Source organism: Pinus tabuliformis, chromosome 9 (assembly GCF_031772625.1).
Source record: "Pinus tabuliformis cultivar Carrire ecotype Pingquan chromosome 9, CPIR1, whole genome shotgun sequence".
NCBI classification, from domain to species: Eukaryota; Viridiplantae; Streptophyta; class Pinopsida; order Pinales; family Pinaceae; genus Pinus; species Pinus tabuliformis.
In genome coordinates, this window is record NC_142307.1 from 667,173,816 (window position 1) to 667,190,552 (window position 16,737).

The window sequence follows — 16,737 nt, forward strand, 5'->3', positions numbered from 1 at the left end:
TTCTATGTGATTCATCATTTCTCAAATATTCACTGAGTTTTGGGTATGGGCCTGAGTCTTAGCCCTAAAAAAGTGGCTCAGAATTTGGGGTCACTAGCATAGAATTGACTCAGAAAGCCCAAAATCGCTAGCAAGAAAGCCTATGGGAGAGAGTGGAGGATTACAGTCGCTTGGAGGCCTTGGCAAGGGAGCAACTTAGGCTCTAGATTAGTGAAATAGAGAGTTAAATGAGGGGATGAACACCTGGAGGGGTTGGGTTGCTCCTGGAAGTCCCGTGGCACCTAAGGAAGGTTAGTAAAGTCTTAAGTTATCGACTCCATTTCCTTAAGGTCATATTGGAGGTTGATTCGTATCATAGTGATCCTCAGCTCATGTTTACCCTAGGAGGCATGGTGAAAGTGGGTAAACGTGGGAGGAGGTAGTTACATAAAAAGATAAAAATAAAAATAAAAAAATTCAACTCGTATTTTTAACTTATGTCCCTATAATTTTACTCAAATTTCGAGCGAGAATACTCGTTGGATGCAGAATTTAGTTTTTACTTCAAGGAGTACCCATGTTGCATACTTTTGATGGACCCTACTACACAAAAAAAAGTGAAATACATGGAAAGCATAGTTGCAATCACGTTTTTTCATGTCTTTCACATTTTTCGTGTAGTATGGATCCGTCGAAAGTATGCAACATGGGTACTCATTGGATCAAAAATTAAATTACATAGCCAATGAGTTACCCCACCCAAAATTTGAGTAAAATAATAGGGAGATAAGTAGAAAATACGAGTTGAAAAAGTAGTTTTTTATTTTTTCCTGCAAAACTTGATGAAGTAATCTAATCTTATTTTACTATTTCCACTATTATTTTATAATATTCCTTAGGAGGCCCATTTTAGACCTCAAAATAATGTTTGGATTTTGAGGTAGAATAGATGGATGTGAAGACAACGTTTCTTCATAGGGATCTAGAAGAAGAGATCTACATGAAGAAACCAGAAGACTTTGCGGTGAAGGTAAGAAAGAACTAGTATGCAAGTTAATATTTGTCTCTATATGGGTTAAAGAAGTCACCAAGGATGTGGTATCAAAAATTTGATACATATATGTGGGGACTTGACTTCACAAGGAGCAAAGAAGATCACTGTGTGTATTTTAAAATAATTGTTGATCATATTATTTATTTGGTCTTGTATGTGGATGATATTTTCTTGATTGGGAATGAGTGAGAAATTATCCAGGACGTGAAGACCCAATTATCCCCTAAATTTGACATGAAGGACCTAAAAATACTAAATTGATTCAATTCAATTTGTTATATTGCAATTTTGTCTTTATTAATAATTGTTTTAATAATAACCTATTATAGCTATTATTTTAAAAGGAAATTAGTTAAATCTCAGTTTAGAAACATGATTTACATAAACAAGTTGAAACGAGTGGACATGATCGGAATGGAGTGTGTATCAACAACCATCTACACGATTGTGACCTTGAAGCTTTTAAACAAAATTCTACAATATTTATAATACTCCACTTGTACATTCACCAATAATGACCTAACAAAAACCAAAATGTACAAAACATCAAAATGTTACATTAAACCATAAATAATTATTCCTTTGCTTTGATTTTTTAGTCTCTTGATTAACCATTAAGGAAGGGGACATGTCCCTTTTTCCCTTGCCACCAAATTTCACCTTAATTTAGCCCTGACCCCAAATTAGCCATGTGATTAGCCTTAGATTTGTTTGATCTAGGAACATGGAGGCATTTATTCTTGGGTATAGACTAAAAAAATAGATAAATTTTCTTGAAAATACAACTTAACTTTATATATGAGGGAAGATATCCTAAATATAAATGGTGAGTTATATTCAAGGAATAACAAAAACAGTGACCTATAAAATTTCTTTATTCAAAAGTTTCCTTAAATGTTGATATAAGGCACATGCTTCAACAACCTTGTTGGAAGTGTGACCTAAACCCTAAGCATACCTATGTTCTTCTTCATTCTTAGGGATAAGAAACACTGACACTCCTGCTACTATCATCATTGGGCTTCCTTTTGTTGTTCCATTGAACCTTACGAATAAATTTTTTTTCTCCGAGAACCACTAATCAAATTCCTCCTTAGATAATCTTACTTTCCAACTTAGTCTGAGATGTGTTTTATCCTTGATGGTCCACTTTGGATCAAAGAATTTAATCCATTCTTGTTCCTCCCCATCCAACTCATATTCCTCTTTATTTATTTTCTTATTCTAAAAATATTCTCCAAGAATATCGATTGTTAATCCCATCATCCTAATGACACCCACCCTTCCATCTTGAAAAACATCCCAATTTCTAGCTAGCCAAATTTTCCAATGTACATATTTAGGTAGTACTTCCCATATTTTTTCCATTAATTTTTTTTGTACAAAAAAGCCATCATAACATTTTATACATTTTCCTAGAAAGTCTTGCAATGATGAACACCATATTACCATTGGTTTTAATTGAGATAAGATCACTCCCTAGACTTCAAGTGTGATAGGGAATTCCAAGAAGAGATTATCTATATTTTTAGCAATGTGCTTGAACAAGGTGCACTAGGAAGGTCCAAAAATTCCCCTTTTCAATAAATTTTCAGTTGTTAGGATCTTCCTATGAGCTAATGTTGAAAAAAAAATATTTTTTGGGAGGTAATCCAAGCTCGAAATAAAGGCCCAAAGCTGAGAAGAAAGAGGTATAATATTAGGGAAGAAAAAATATGATCTAGGTGGATATTGGTGGCCACATGCCTATTCCACCTAGATCTCTAGTTGGTTTCATCGGTTTCCCTGTTTACTGCAACATTTACTATTTTTAGCAGTTTTTTGGGTACTTAACTTCCAGAGCAGTTTTGACCCCCTAAACGACATTTTTTTAGGTCTGCATTAGGTGCGTGGCCAAGGGTAGGATCTTGTCACCAATCCTGTAGTACTCAGAGAGATATTTCCAACAAGGTATTGTACATGCCAAATAGAGATAATATGACCAAGTTACAACCACAAGAAGTTGGCTTCCCAGGTAACCCCAATGGAGCCCACAAACTCTTGGCGTTCCATCTCCTCGGGTTAGGGTTTTTATTGTTTAGGGTTTTCCTTTGCTTTTCAATAATAAATAGGCCCCTGAGCCTCATTCTAAAATAATTCAAAGGCATGTAACTGTCACATCTCTTCTCAGAGATAAGTTACCATCGCCCGAGCTAGTTTATTTCCATTATGTTTGTAATCATATTTAAGTATTTTGATATTAAGGAAATGAAGTATTATTTCTTCCACATCTCTATATTTATGGTTATATCTGTGATTTTTTACGTTTCTATTTAAGTCCAGATAAGTGGTATCAGAGTGATTTTCTCTTTCTCTATTTTTCTTTGCATGTCCCCAACGAGGTCATGATATAAGGAGTTAGGGCTCAAACTGGTCAAACCTTTGCAAGACTAGCCTCAAAAATCTTGACGACCTCCCATGGTAGGAGAGAAGAAAGATGAGGGTGAAGGAGATCATTTCAAAATCTTGCTCAAAGAAGCCCTCAAGTGAAGGAGGAACGTGATGATGGAAAACTTTTCTTAAATCCTTTAACGGTTACCCAAAGGCAGCACATCCTCTTCTAGCAGCCACTCTGGAAGTGCCACACCCTTTAAGGTACAAGTAAACTTTGACATCTCCATATCTAAAGGTTAGATAGATGTGGACGTCGTAGATAAATGGCTAGATCTGCTAGAAGGATATTTTTTGTTCCCGATTTTTCCAGCAGAGAAAAGATTACTTTTTCACTTCTAAAAGTCGCCCCCCATGTCAAGGACTCATGGGAGACCTACTGTGAGAAGAAGGATGAAAGGACACCCTCAATATTTTTAGCTGCACCCACTTGGAATTCGTTCTCAGATGCCATCAAGGAGAAGTACTACCATTTCGGGAGCTATGAGGATAAATACATAAAGTGGACCATGTTGTGACAGGAAAGGGACCAAGAAGTACTGAAGTTTACCAATTTTTTTCATACCCTTCGCAAAAAGTTGGGTATCAAGGATTTTGAGCAACATTTGGTACTCAAGTACCGCATTTTGTTACACAGATTTATCCAGGACAAGATGGAGTTCCTGGACATCTCCTCGCTCGTTACAACATACTATTACACTGTCAAGATTGAGGATAAGTTTAAATAGAAGAAGTGGGACTTTGGTTCTATGAATCCGAAGCAAGGGAAGGGTGCCCCCAAACCACAAAGCAAAGGACAAAGCCAAGGCGGGGTGACCTAGGAAAACCTGCTGAAGCTGCAAGAAAATAAAAATACCCCAAAGACGAAGAAGGACATGGGAATGTGGTGTGAGTTCCATAAGAGCTCCACTCAGAACACAAGTTAGTGTTGGTCCAAGAGTCACTGGTGGCCGAGCTGAAGGATTCTGAGTCAGACACATGTTCTGACTCTAAGTCATAACCTGATAAGTGGAATGACAAAAGGAAGTAGATCATTGATGCAGAGCCCAATGCCACCATGGCCACCATAAAGATCCAGAAGAATGAGCTTGAAGATCTAGAGGAGGGGGAATGCCTCTTCCACTCATAGATGTGGGTGAAGGGTTCTCCGTTGCAGTTCATTGTCGACAACGGGAGACAAAGGAGCCTCATTTCAGCAGATCTCGTGAAGCGACTGGGTCTACTGATTACAACACATATGCAGTTGTACACCATCGGGTGGCTTCACCAAGGATCAAATCTTCGTGTCAGCTAGCAGTGTCGCCTTCCCTAGAACATCAAGCCCTTCACAAATGAGGTAATGTGTTATGTTTCTCCTGTTGAAGTTTGTGATGTTTTATTAGGAAAACCATACTTGTGGAAGTGACATGTTGTATATGAGTCTAGACCTCGCCCTGTGATTATTACTTCGAGGACTAAGTTGTACAGGATACCAGAGGTAGCCCTACCTACCACCATCTCTTTGATCTCTGCAAAGCAATGCAGTAAGATCATTTCACATACTAGGAAATTTGTTTTCCTTATGATTCACCCTCAAGGCAAGAAGAATATTGTACCCACGACTTCCAAACAGGGCTCCTTCGAGCAATAACAATAGATGGACAAGGTCGTGGATTAATACAGGGACATTTTCGACTGATCTATGGGGGTATCTCTACACTGTCAGGTCAAGCACTCCATCAATCTGACCCCTAGCGCGTACTACCTAATGGATCGATCTATCGACGTTATGTTCTAGAGAATGATGAGATAAAGAGGCAGATTCAGGAGTTGTTGAAAAAAGGGCACATCATATCAAGCTCATCACTCTATGTGAGGCCGATTGTATTGGTACAAAAGAAGGATGGGACATGGAGACTTTGTATTGACTATCAGGTGCTGGACAAGATCACTATCTGGGATAGGTACCCAATCCCACTCATTGATGACCTTCTAGACTAGCTCAAGGGGGAAAAATATCTTAGCAAGATTGACTTGAAGTCTGGTTATCACCAGGTTCATATCGAACCCTCTAATGTGTGGATGACTGCTTCAAATCCAAGAAGCCCTTTTCAAATGATTGGACTTGTCTTTCGGGTTAACGAATTCCCCCTCAACCTTCATGAGATTGATGGACGACATCTTGTGATCCTTCACCAATCTATTCTTGGTGGTGTATTTAGATGACATCTTGACCTTTAGTTAGAGTTGAGAAGAGAACCTCCACCATATTCAATAAGTCCTCCAAACCCTGCGACAACACAAGTTGTGTGCCAATCTGGAGAAATTCACTTTTGCCATGAACCAGATTCAATATCTGGGGTACATCATTGATGAGAAGGGTGTGAATGTGGACCCAGCCAAGATACAAGCCATTTGGGATTGGCGAGCCCCAACCACTCTAATAGAGCTCCATAGCTTTCTGGGCCTTGCCAATTTCTACAATAAGATCATGTTGAAGTTCTCTCATGTCACTTGGCCTTTAAGTCAAGTAACCAAGGGTGAAGCGAAAGAAAAGTTCTTTTGGTCTGAAACCCAATAGAAGGTGTTCGCCGAGTTGAAGTAGTTCCTATGCTTTGCTATTGCTCACATTACCAGATCTACAACAACCATTTGAGATTGAGATAGATGGCTTCGGCTATGCTATTGGTGTAGTTCTTACTCAGCAGTGGCATCTAGTGGCTTACCACAGTGAGCCAATTTTAGACACAGTCTGAAAGTATCCCACCTATGAAAAAGAAATGTATTCCATTGTCCAGGTGTGCCATCAATGGAAGCATTATATTATGGTGAAGGAAATGGTCATCTACACAGACCATTGACCCCTACAGTTCATACAAACATAACAGAAGTTACAGAATGATCACCATCAGAAATGGTGAACATACCTGCAAAAATTTCATTTGAACATTAAGTACAAGAAGGCCAATGCCAATAATGTTGTAAACTGCCTCAACTAACCACCAGTCATAATGCTGATCATTGTTCTCGAACCTTGGGGGCACAAGACTTCGGGGTAGTTGCATATTTACAAGAGGAATCCAGAATTTAGAAACACATACCAGGAACTCCTGGAAGGTAAGCAAGTTCCAAATTTTCACCTCCAAGATGCACTGTTATGCCACCTAGCACACAATTGCGTTCCTTCAAGCGAGCATGCCAAGATAATTTGGGAGGCGCACTACAGTTGGGTCGTTGGACATTCCGAAGTAAAGAAAGTAGTGATAGTACTACAGAAGTATTTTTATTGGTCAAATATTTTTCAAGATGTTGGGAGGTAGATTAAATCTTGCACTTCCTATGCCATTTCCAAACCAACCAACAAGAAGCAAGGCCTATATCCTCCTTTGCCTACTTCTAGTCGACCTTGGGAATCCATCTCTATGGATTACCTTCTGGGCCTTCCTTCTACTAAGAACAACAACAACTTCATTCTTGTGGTCGTCGAGAGATTCTCTAAGATGGCCATTATGGTAGCCTGCAAGAAGATTATCACAACAGAGGCCACTACTAAGCTCTTCCTTGATCGAGTATGGTACAATTTTGGATCCCACAGTCCATTGTATCAAATCAGTACAATAAATTCCTATGTGCATTTTGGCCAAGTCTCTAGTCGATGTTGGATAACAAATTCACTAAGTCCACAACTTTCCACCCCCAAGCTGATGTCCAAATAGAGGTCATCATTAGGATGATTGTACACATTCTCTACATGTACAACTTGAAGCATCCACGCACATGGGATGAAATCCTCCCTTATATCCAGCACAGCTACAAAAAAGCTCTCCTCAACTCAATGGGCCACATCCCCTTTCAGATAGGGCTAGAATTTCAGTCGTTATGTTCCATTGATGTGGCCATACCATTTGCAGCTACTCAGGAAGATTCAACTCATGTCCTGTTTGAATCCAATAGGGCTAACAACTTCATTCAACACATTCAACACATTTTCCAATAGGTCCATGATATATTGTACAAAGCCAATGCTAAATACAAGTAACACCATGATCAGCATCGGGTGTTTCACAAGTTCTAGGTGGGAGACAAAGTTTGGCTACATTTACAGAAGGAGCACCTTGCTAGACCTCACCACAAGCTTCAACTGCTCTGAAATGGGGCATACACCATCACCAACGTTGTAGGGGATAATGCCTTCGAGCTTAGAATTCCATCGTTCCTTACTATGCACCTAGTGTTCAATGTAGAACACCTTCGACTATACTTTCCACCATTGCTGGACACGTCTCACATTGAGGAATAAATCACACCAACAGAGCTAAACCATGACTACATGGAACCGGCCACAACTGATCAGATCATGAATGCCAAGATCAAGAACACTCTCTTACAAAGGATCCACTATATCGAGTTGTTAAAGTAGGCTAACTCCTTCACCAGGGACCAGGTTCAAAAGAAATTTCCTCACCTCATAGAGGCTCTGCACGCAATGAGGACCATTTCTTCTTGAGGAGGGAGGACTGATCCATGTGTATATTGGGTGGCCACCTGCCTATTACACCTAGACATCTAGTCGGTAGCATCTATTTCCTTATTTATTGTAGCATTTACTATTTTTAGCAGTTTTTCGGGTCCTAAACTTCCGGAGCAATTTTGACCCCCTAAACAACATTTTTCTATAGCTATGGCTTGTCGCAAATCCTATAGTACTCAAATATATATTTCCAACAAGGTATCATACGCGCCAAAAAAAGATAATATGAGCAAGTTACGACCCCACGAAGTTGGCTGTCCAACTAACCCCAACGGGCTCTTGGTAGTCCATCTCCTAGGGTTAGATTTTTGGTTCTTTAGGATTTTCCCTTGTTGTTCAGTAATATATAGGCCCTTTAGACTCATTGTAACACAGTTTAGAGGCATGTAGCTGCTACATCTCTTCTTAGAGATAAGCTACTATCGTCCGAGCTAATTTATTTTCATTATATTTGTAAGCATATTTCAATATTTTGATATTAATGGAATGAAATGTTATTTCTTATGCATCTTTGTATTTATGGTTATATCTATGATCTTTTGCATTCTTGTTTAAGTTTAGATCAAAATATTGATAACCCCTTTAAAAAAAAATACAAATCACGTGCCTAACCCTAAGTATATTGATCTGAAAAGGAGGAGGGAGAACATCTACCAATATTAGATTCAAGAGATCTAAAAACACTAACAAGGTGACCCAAAATGTTAACCCAGTTCTAGCTCAACCAATGCCCATTACATGACAACGAGGAGATATCCTTGAGAGAGATTTTATGTTAGGAAACCAACCGATTACGCATGGCATGAAATAGGGGATTTCATACTAGAGGAGGATTTCCCATAATTCCCTTTGCCTAAAAATTTATTGATTTCGAATTTCATGGAATCCATGTCAACTTATACCTAATTAAAGGAATAGAAATTAACATCAAACATCATATTTGGTAGATGCCTCTATTGTGAGGGATATGTTCAATACAAGATTCTCTTGACCCATTAAGATATTTTTATGAAGAACCTGTTTACACCAATCATGGTCCCCTAGGATTAGCCACTAACCCAACTTTTACCCAAGGGATATATTCATTAGATGGGGGTCTCGTATTCCTAATGCCCCCATGTATTTTGGAAGCCCAACCGCCTTCCAATTCACTAGATGCAACTTTTTAGAGTTTGTCTTACCTCCTTCTAAAAATTATCCTGAGTTCTTGAGGCATTTGTTGTCTGACTAAGATGGGGGCCAACATAGATGAAAGCTACAATATAGAAAGGGCTAAAAGGATAGAATGAATTAAAATTATTATTCCAACCATATTTATCTAGCGAGGCCTCCATTTCTAAAATTTGGTTTTGAACTTGTCAATTGCATGACCTAAAGAAGGATGAGAGAGACTTTTGAGACATAAGGGTAGGCCCAAATATCTAAAAGTGGTCCACTCATCCCTTCCTGTTATCCCCAAATTTCTTAAAATCATTCCATGCAATAGTTTGCTCACAATCCAAGAATACAAATTACTTTTATTCTCATTTATCAATCCTCTCGAGACTCCAACAAAATCATCCAAAAAAGATTTGAAGCATCATACTATGCCACAAGAGGAACTTCCAAGAAGGACTGTGTCATCATCAAACTCGGTGTGATTTATGTTGTTTATACATTCTGAGAATCATATTCCAAGGAGGGGGTGATATATTCATTCAAATTTTAACTTCCTACTAAAGGATTCATCCACGAGAATATAAAGAATGAGGGAGATGGTGAATCCTTGCCAGAGGCCCATGGAATATTTAAAGGAACCAATCATAGATCCATTAACAAATAGGGAAATCCAAGGCATAAAAATACAAGTATTGATCCAAGATATAAAAATAGAAGAGAAACACATTTTTCTTAAAATAACAAAGAGAAAAGAATGATAAACACAATAAAAGGGATTATTCATATCTAACATTATGATTGTCACTTTGTATCCTCTAGACTTTATGGAGTGTATGGGTTCTTGTACTAAAACAAATTTGTCCATTAAATGCCTCTTACTAATGAAGTCTCTTTGATTTTCAGAGATCAGATTGTGAAGAAGAGGAACAAGTATCTAAGCAATAATGTTTATAACAGTCTAATATGAGAAATTAAAAAGAGAAATACATTTGAAGCAAGAGAAAGAATAGGGCCTTACATCTTTGGGAACTAGAGCAAGGAAGGATGAATTGAGAATGACCCTCTTTGGCCAGACTTTTGGATGAAGTCCAAATTATGATCGAATCATATTTACTTATGTTCAATTTTTTTTGATAAAAGTTTCTTGTGAACCCATTAAGACTAGGAGCTCTATCTAGATCGAAGGACCAAACCACCTTTCAAATTTCTTCTTTGCGTGAGGTAGCAAAAGCTTGGCATTGTTTGATTCTAAAAGTAGATGGATAATCTCGCCTAAAAAATATTCCACTAATCTATAGGAGCGTCTCCATATTCTTTATAAGGACTCAAAGTGATAAAAATTGAAATCCTTCATTCTATCAAGATCCAAAATAATCTTTCGATTAAGCTCCATATACTTGATTATATTTTTCTATTCTCTTATTTTTAATTGTTTGTGGAAGAAACTAGTATTTTTATCTCCTGATTTCAGCCACAAAATTCTAAATTTTAGTCTCCATATCTAATTTTCTTCCTTTAATTTCTTATGCATTTCTTCAAAGGTGTTTTTCTCTTTAGCAAGAAAATTCGTAATGATCGAAGCCTCTTCCATTTCCAAAAGGGCTTCCTTAAGATTGGACTTGATCTACCACACTTTTCTTTTATGTGATTGGATCTTTTCCTTCACCTACTTTTTTTATTTCATCTTTTAAGTGCTTGATTTTATGCTCCCATATGAAGATAGGATAACCAATAACCCACCTCAACCATGCCTAATGCACTAGTGGATTAAATTCCTCATCAATCATCCACAGAGGGTTAAAACGAAATGGGATGGGACCCTTTAAATATTCCAACTCTAAAAGAAGCGTAATCAGGCGATGGTCAGAACCGCCCTAGGCCAAATTAAAGGAAGAGAGAACTTTTCTAAACAAAAAGATTGCCCCCTACTAGTAATTGATACAGTCTTGCAACAATGTGTCTAGGGTGAACCCTTTTATTTCTCCAAGTAAATTTGGAGAGTTTCGACTTGAATCAACCAAGTCGAATTGGGAAATCAAATCCTCCATATTTTTTTGAAACTAATCTTTTACAATACTACTACCTTTCTTCTCCTACTGGTGAATTGTAATATTAAAACCCCTCCTAAAATGTTGTTAGAGTTGAGAAGGGTTTCCCATTCACCTAACTCAGAATTCCAACAATCTAACTTGTCATGCTAGTTATTTGACATGTCAATGTTTACTATGTTGCAAATTTTCCTAGATGTGAGATGAATCAATCTAATGATGATCCAATGTTTATATTTTTCTTCTAGTAGAAGATTGAATAAAAAGAATGCACATAGAGTAAAAGTCCACCAAATCTCCCCTTGAATGACACATCTCTTTCATGCTAAGTTTTTTCAATTTGAATTATTTTATGGAGATATATATATATATATATATATATATATATATATATATATATAACTGTCATGTGTTAACTTCATAATGAGTACATAAGGAATCACACATCTCACCATTGAAATGATTTAAGTGTAAGTAAATTTTCATATATATATAGTTTAAAGTACATGTTGAAGTATTTTGTTTATGTTGGAAATATTGTTTTTTTTATTAATATTGAAAAATTTTGTTGTTTTGAATATTGAAATATTTTCTTTATAATTGATATAGACTTTTCTTATTAATATTTTTTCAAAATCAAATTATAAATTATATATTAAATATTAGGAGATTACACATCTTTATCATATTGTGTTTTAAATTTTTTCTTTAAAACAATTATTAAATATTATATTGAAAAATAAAACCAATTATATAAAATTCTTGTCATAAATAAAATTTTAATCGATTATTTATTTAATCTTAAATATAGTTTATATTTTTCAATAAAAAATAAAATATTCTAAAATATTATGAAAGTATATGAATTGGTTAACTTATCTATAAAAATTAAATGGTTAATGAATATTCATACGTTTAAGATACTAGTCGATGAATATTCACATGTTTAAGAAACTTTTGTAAATGAAGTACTTGATGAAACTCCATAGGTTTAAGACATTATAATGGAAAAAGATAATTTTCAAAGTACATTTAACATAGTAAAATTAAAATTTAATTATATAATTTTAAAAAATTGATAATTCAAATGATATAAATTTATGAAATGAATATAAGCATGACAATGAAAAATATTTTTTTTTATTAAATATTAAAAATATATGTAAAATTTCTATTTAACGAAAAAACTCGAAAATCTAACCGGCTTTTTCATAATTATATTTAGTATTGTCGTTATCATACTTTAATTTAATCAAAACTAAAAAAAATAAAATATGGAAGGGTACATAAGCAAAATGCTTGTTCGCTTGACGTGCCTGAATCAAGCTGGTCGCGATCGCTTTTGCTACTGATTCGATGAAATGCTTATTCATAATCACATCACAGATTGGAGTGTGGCTGCATGAATTCTCTATTTGCAATAACCTTCGATGCCAAACTCCTTTGCTCAAATGAGTATTTCTATAATTTTGTCCATTTTCACTTTAAACTAGCGGCCATTTTCTCGAAATAGATGGCAATAAAATGTACACATTATTTCCTAGGTCTACTAATTTTTTTTTCATAACCATGATACTAAATTTCATGCAGAGAAAAGAAAATCTGGCTGTTTGTATTCTTATTTTATGTTAACATTTTGACTAGATCAAATAAAAATAAAATAAAATTGATAATTTATGGTTAATGGTTTTTGGCTTCCCGTTTATGATGATGTAGGTTTGAGGAAATTTATTGTAGAATATAATAATACCATGTTAGATCCATTACTCTTGACTTCATCTCTTTGCACTTGGTATATCGGGATTTTAAATGGATTTAGGATTTTGATGGAATTTAAAATAGATCTAAACTGGTTACTTTAGGATGGATCTAAGACTTGATCCTGATTTAGAATGGATCTAAACCCCCAAGCTCAATAGCTTCTCGTACTGCTAGTCCTACTATGGATCTAAATATTCGATTGATAGTCCTATTATGGAAAGTGAGAAGCAACATATGTTTCTTGGAAGACCCTAGAGGTTTGTATTTGGTTATCTACATGCAAAAGTAAATTATTGATTGGGGTTGTGTTTGTACAGGTGAATCTCTTGAAGGAAAGCATGGTGGTTACCAATTAGTTTGATTGGGAGAGATTATTCATTCTTGATTTACTGGATCAAGGGGTGTTGAGGCTTTGTGAGTGAAGCATTGCCTCATAAGACATCTAGCCGACACATTGTATTGAAGTCTAGAAGTTGGAAAGGCGATGTTCATCATTGAGCTCTGTTTTGGATACACACCTGGATGTTTGGTTTGATGGTTAGAAAGTAAGCCTGATGGTACCTAAAGGGGCTAAAATCTCGAGTCCATCTCAGTCCCACCTGGATATAATTCCTTGGTTATGAATCTAGTCCAACACATTGTGGTGCCTAAACTATTGAGTGACTAGTTGGATAGATTTCCTCGCTGAGAAATCTAGCCCATGGCATTGTGATGCCTAAATTGATTGTTTGGTTGGATAGGTTTCCCTAGTCACAAATCTCGTCCATGACATTGTGGTGCCTAAAGTTCTTCATGGTTCATATAGTTTGACATTTTCCATTGTATATGTACATTATGAATACCTCCGTAGTTAAGAGGGAGTGTTGGAAAAAGTAACTATGTTCAATCTTCAACAATGTACTTGAGTCATTATGTAATGTACTTGTCAAAAGAATAAAGAAAATAATTTTTATTATTATTGTTGTGACTTATTAAACCATGGGTTTCATGCTTGGGTCACCATGTTTTAGGTCAAAGTCCCCATTGACGACTTCTAGGATTTATTTAGATTTTATAGAATTATTGTACATTTAAAGAGACCCTTCTTGGGCTTTTGAATCATGTAAATCAATTTAGTATTGAGTGAAATATGAATTATGGAACCTCCACACCATTTTGACCTAAGAGAAGATCAAGTTAGCCTAAGGACCCATTCAATCCTACAAGAAGCATATAAAAGGAAAGACTTTGAATTCATTTGGAGCATCACTTATCATCTTCTCATTTACTGGGCAGAAGAGCGTTTTTTTTTGTTGGGCATAAATTCGAAGTAGGAAGCTGGGAAAGTTTACTTCTGGGAAGCCAAAGCGAATGTGAGTTTAGGTGCATCTAAGTAGAAGAGAAAAGTCAAATTTTTGGTGGTGGTTTCACTCTATTTTGTGGTCTAGATTGGGAGGTCGAAGTCTTCCAAGTTGGACTGCTACCCGAAGTTACTGGCTGTTGCATAGTTGAAGTTGTTGGAAAGAGGTCCATCTTATGGAGGCTCACTTGGTGTGGAGGGAAGGTCTCATATTGGTCTAGGGTGAAGAGTCTCAAAGAATACTATTGAAAGGAATAATTACTTTTACTGGGTTTTCCCCTCGAGGGGGGTTTTCCCTAGCATGTGCCTACATCTTGTAACCATTGTTTTATGTACTGTTTCTTTTGGTAATTGATTAATGAACTACATAAAGAAGATATAAAGAATCATAATAATAAGAAATATCACGATTAATTATCAAGATTGATAAAATATTTATTTCCTTTTTTATTTTCCAACAGATACTAGCAGCAGTCAGAGACTCTAGGGATAGATGCATTATATTGATCACAGTTGATTCAATATTTTGGATGTTTTTTAGTTGGAACAACAACATCTGAGAGGGAGTTGTAGTGCACATGTAGTGTTGGAAGAAGTTCAGCATGGTCAACAGTAGCACAAATGCAACGTATATAAAAGTTGCGGAGTGGTTGGTGGGCAGCATGGCTAGACATCAATAATGTGATAGGAGATGATGTAGAAAAAGGGTGTTGCTACAAGGTGAGCAGTAGCATTAGAACACATTCCTCACCAAGAGGGAGTCTTATTTTTTGTAGCATCGGATATGTTCTAGTCACAAAATTTAGTGCAGAGGCTAGAATAAATGAGATCTCCAAAAGCCAAAAATCGTTTCTAGAAATTCTCCCTAAAAATGACTTAATTAGATTATTAACCAGTTTTTAGATATTTATTAAGACTAAAATTAAGGAATATGGTTAATTAATCAATATTAATTTTGTCAATGTGTGAATGATCTATAAACTCACATGGATCAACTCCAAGATGATCCTAGCAATTGATTATGTTTGAATCTTGGATGTTGGTTCCCCAACAGAGGATTATAAGTAGAGGTCGATTTGGTGATGAAAAATACACTTGAGCAATTTGATTTCATGAGCAAATCAATTTTCGGAATAGCAGCAGTTAGTTACTGGAGAGAGAGCTAGTGAGATCGAAGCAGTGAGAGAGGGGTAGAGAGAGTGAAGTCGAAAGAAGGTTTCCTGATCTAGTGAGTACATTTCCAGAGAGGCAAGAGAGCCACAAATAATTTGACGTTGGGGCAGTGCACTAGCCTCTAGAGGTTAAGTCGATTTGCTAGGAGAGATTGACGCTTTCAGTTCCATAGGTCGGGAAGGAGTCCCAAAGTGTCGGAGAAGTGTCTTTCTAGTTAGTAGAAGGCATAATGACTTCATCAGAGTCTAGTTCGAGGCAATAAATCCAACCAGCCATGTAAAGGCTGACGGAGAGGCTTAGAGGGTTGAAATTTTGAAGGCATGTATTGTCAAGAGATTACCTGTGGGGTGAGAAAAATTCTTCTCCATATTTTTTCCTAGTATTTCTCCGTAAGATTTCCAGTTTGAGCATTGAGTTGTACTCCGATCATTTCACTGCTGCATAATAATAAAACCCTCAGTTGTTGCACCAGTTTTCCCAAGTTGGGTTTTTCCGAGGACTTTTGTCCAAAAATAATTGTGTTATTTTATGTGTGTGTGCTATAATTTGTTCAAATGTTTATTCTTCCACGGTTTGATTTGTGTAGGTTGTGGTGTAATTTATTCAGTATTTGTTGTAGAAAATAGTAAATAAATTGTTAAATTAAATTAATATTTAGGAGAATAATTTCCAGTTGTTGTAATCAGATTCCAGTTTGGAATTTTTGCACCTACATCTTTATGTCTCCCTCTCCCTCTCTTACCCTTCTCTACCTCTCTCACTCCTCTCCCTTCTCTTTTAGTTTATGTCCATCTCTCCCTTGTCACTCGCCCTATCTCTCCACCTCTATCACTCTATATCTTTATTCTTCGGTCCCATATATATCTAGAGTTATAATATATCATGATATATTAATATATATTAAAATATAACAAATTTAATATTGTATTAATCGAAAGTTATCAAATTTAATAATATTAATATTATAATATATTAATGTGAATATTATATTTAATGATCATATTAATATTAGGGTTAGTAATGTTTTTTTTGCATGGTATTGATATTAATTTGGCCCATGGTATTTGGCGCATAGGGTTCTCTTATTTGAGTGTTCCTAAGTGTAAAGAGATTTATCTGTATTTTTATTTATTTATCCTCTCTCTTTTATTTACCATGATATTTGGCCCATAGACTTGTTATATAATTAGATGTTGTTTTCTAATATTATTTGATATATTTTTATTTATTTGCTGTTGGGACAGGAAAAAGGTATGATCTCTCTTCATCAAATGCTTCATTTATC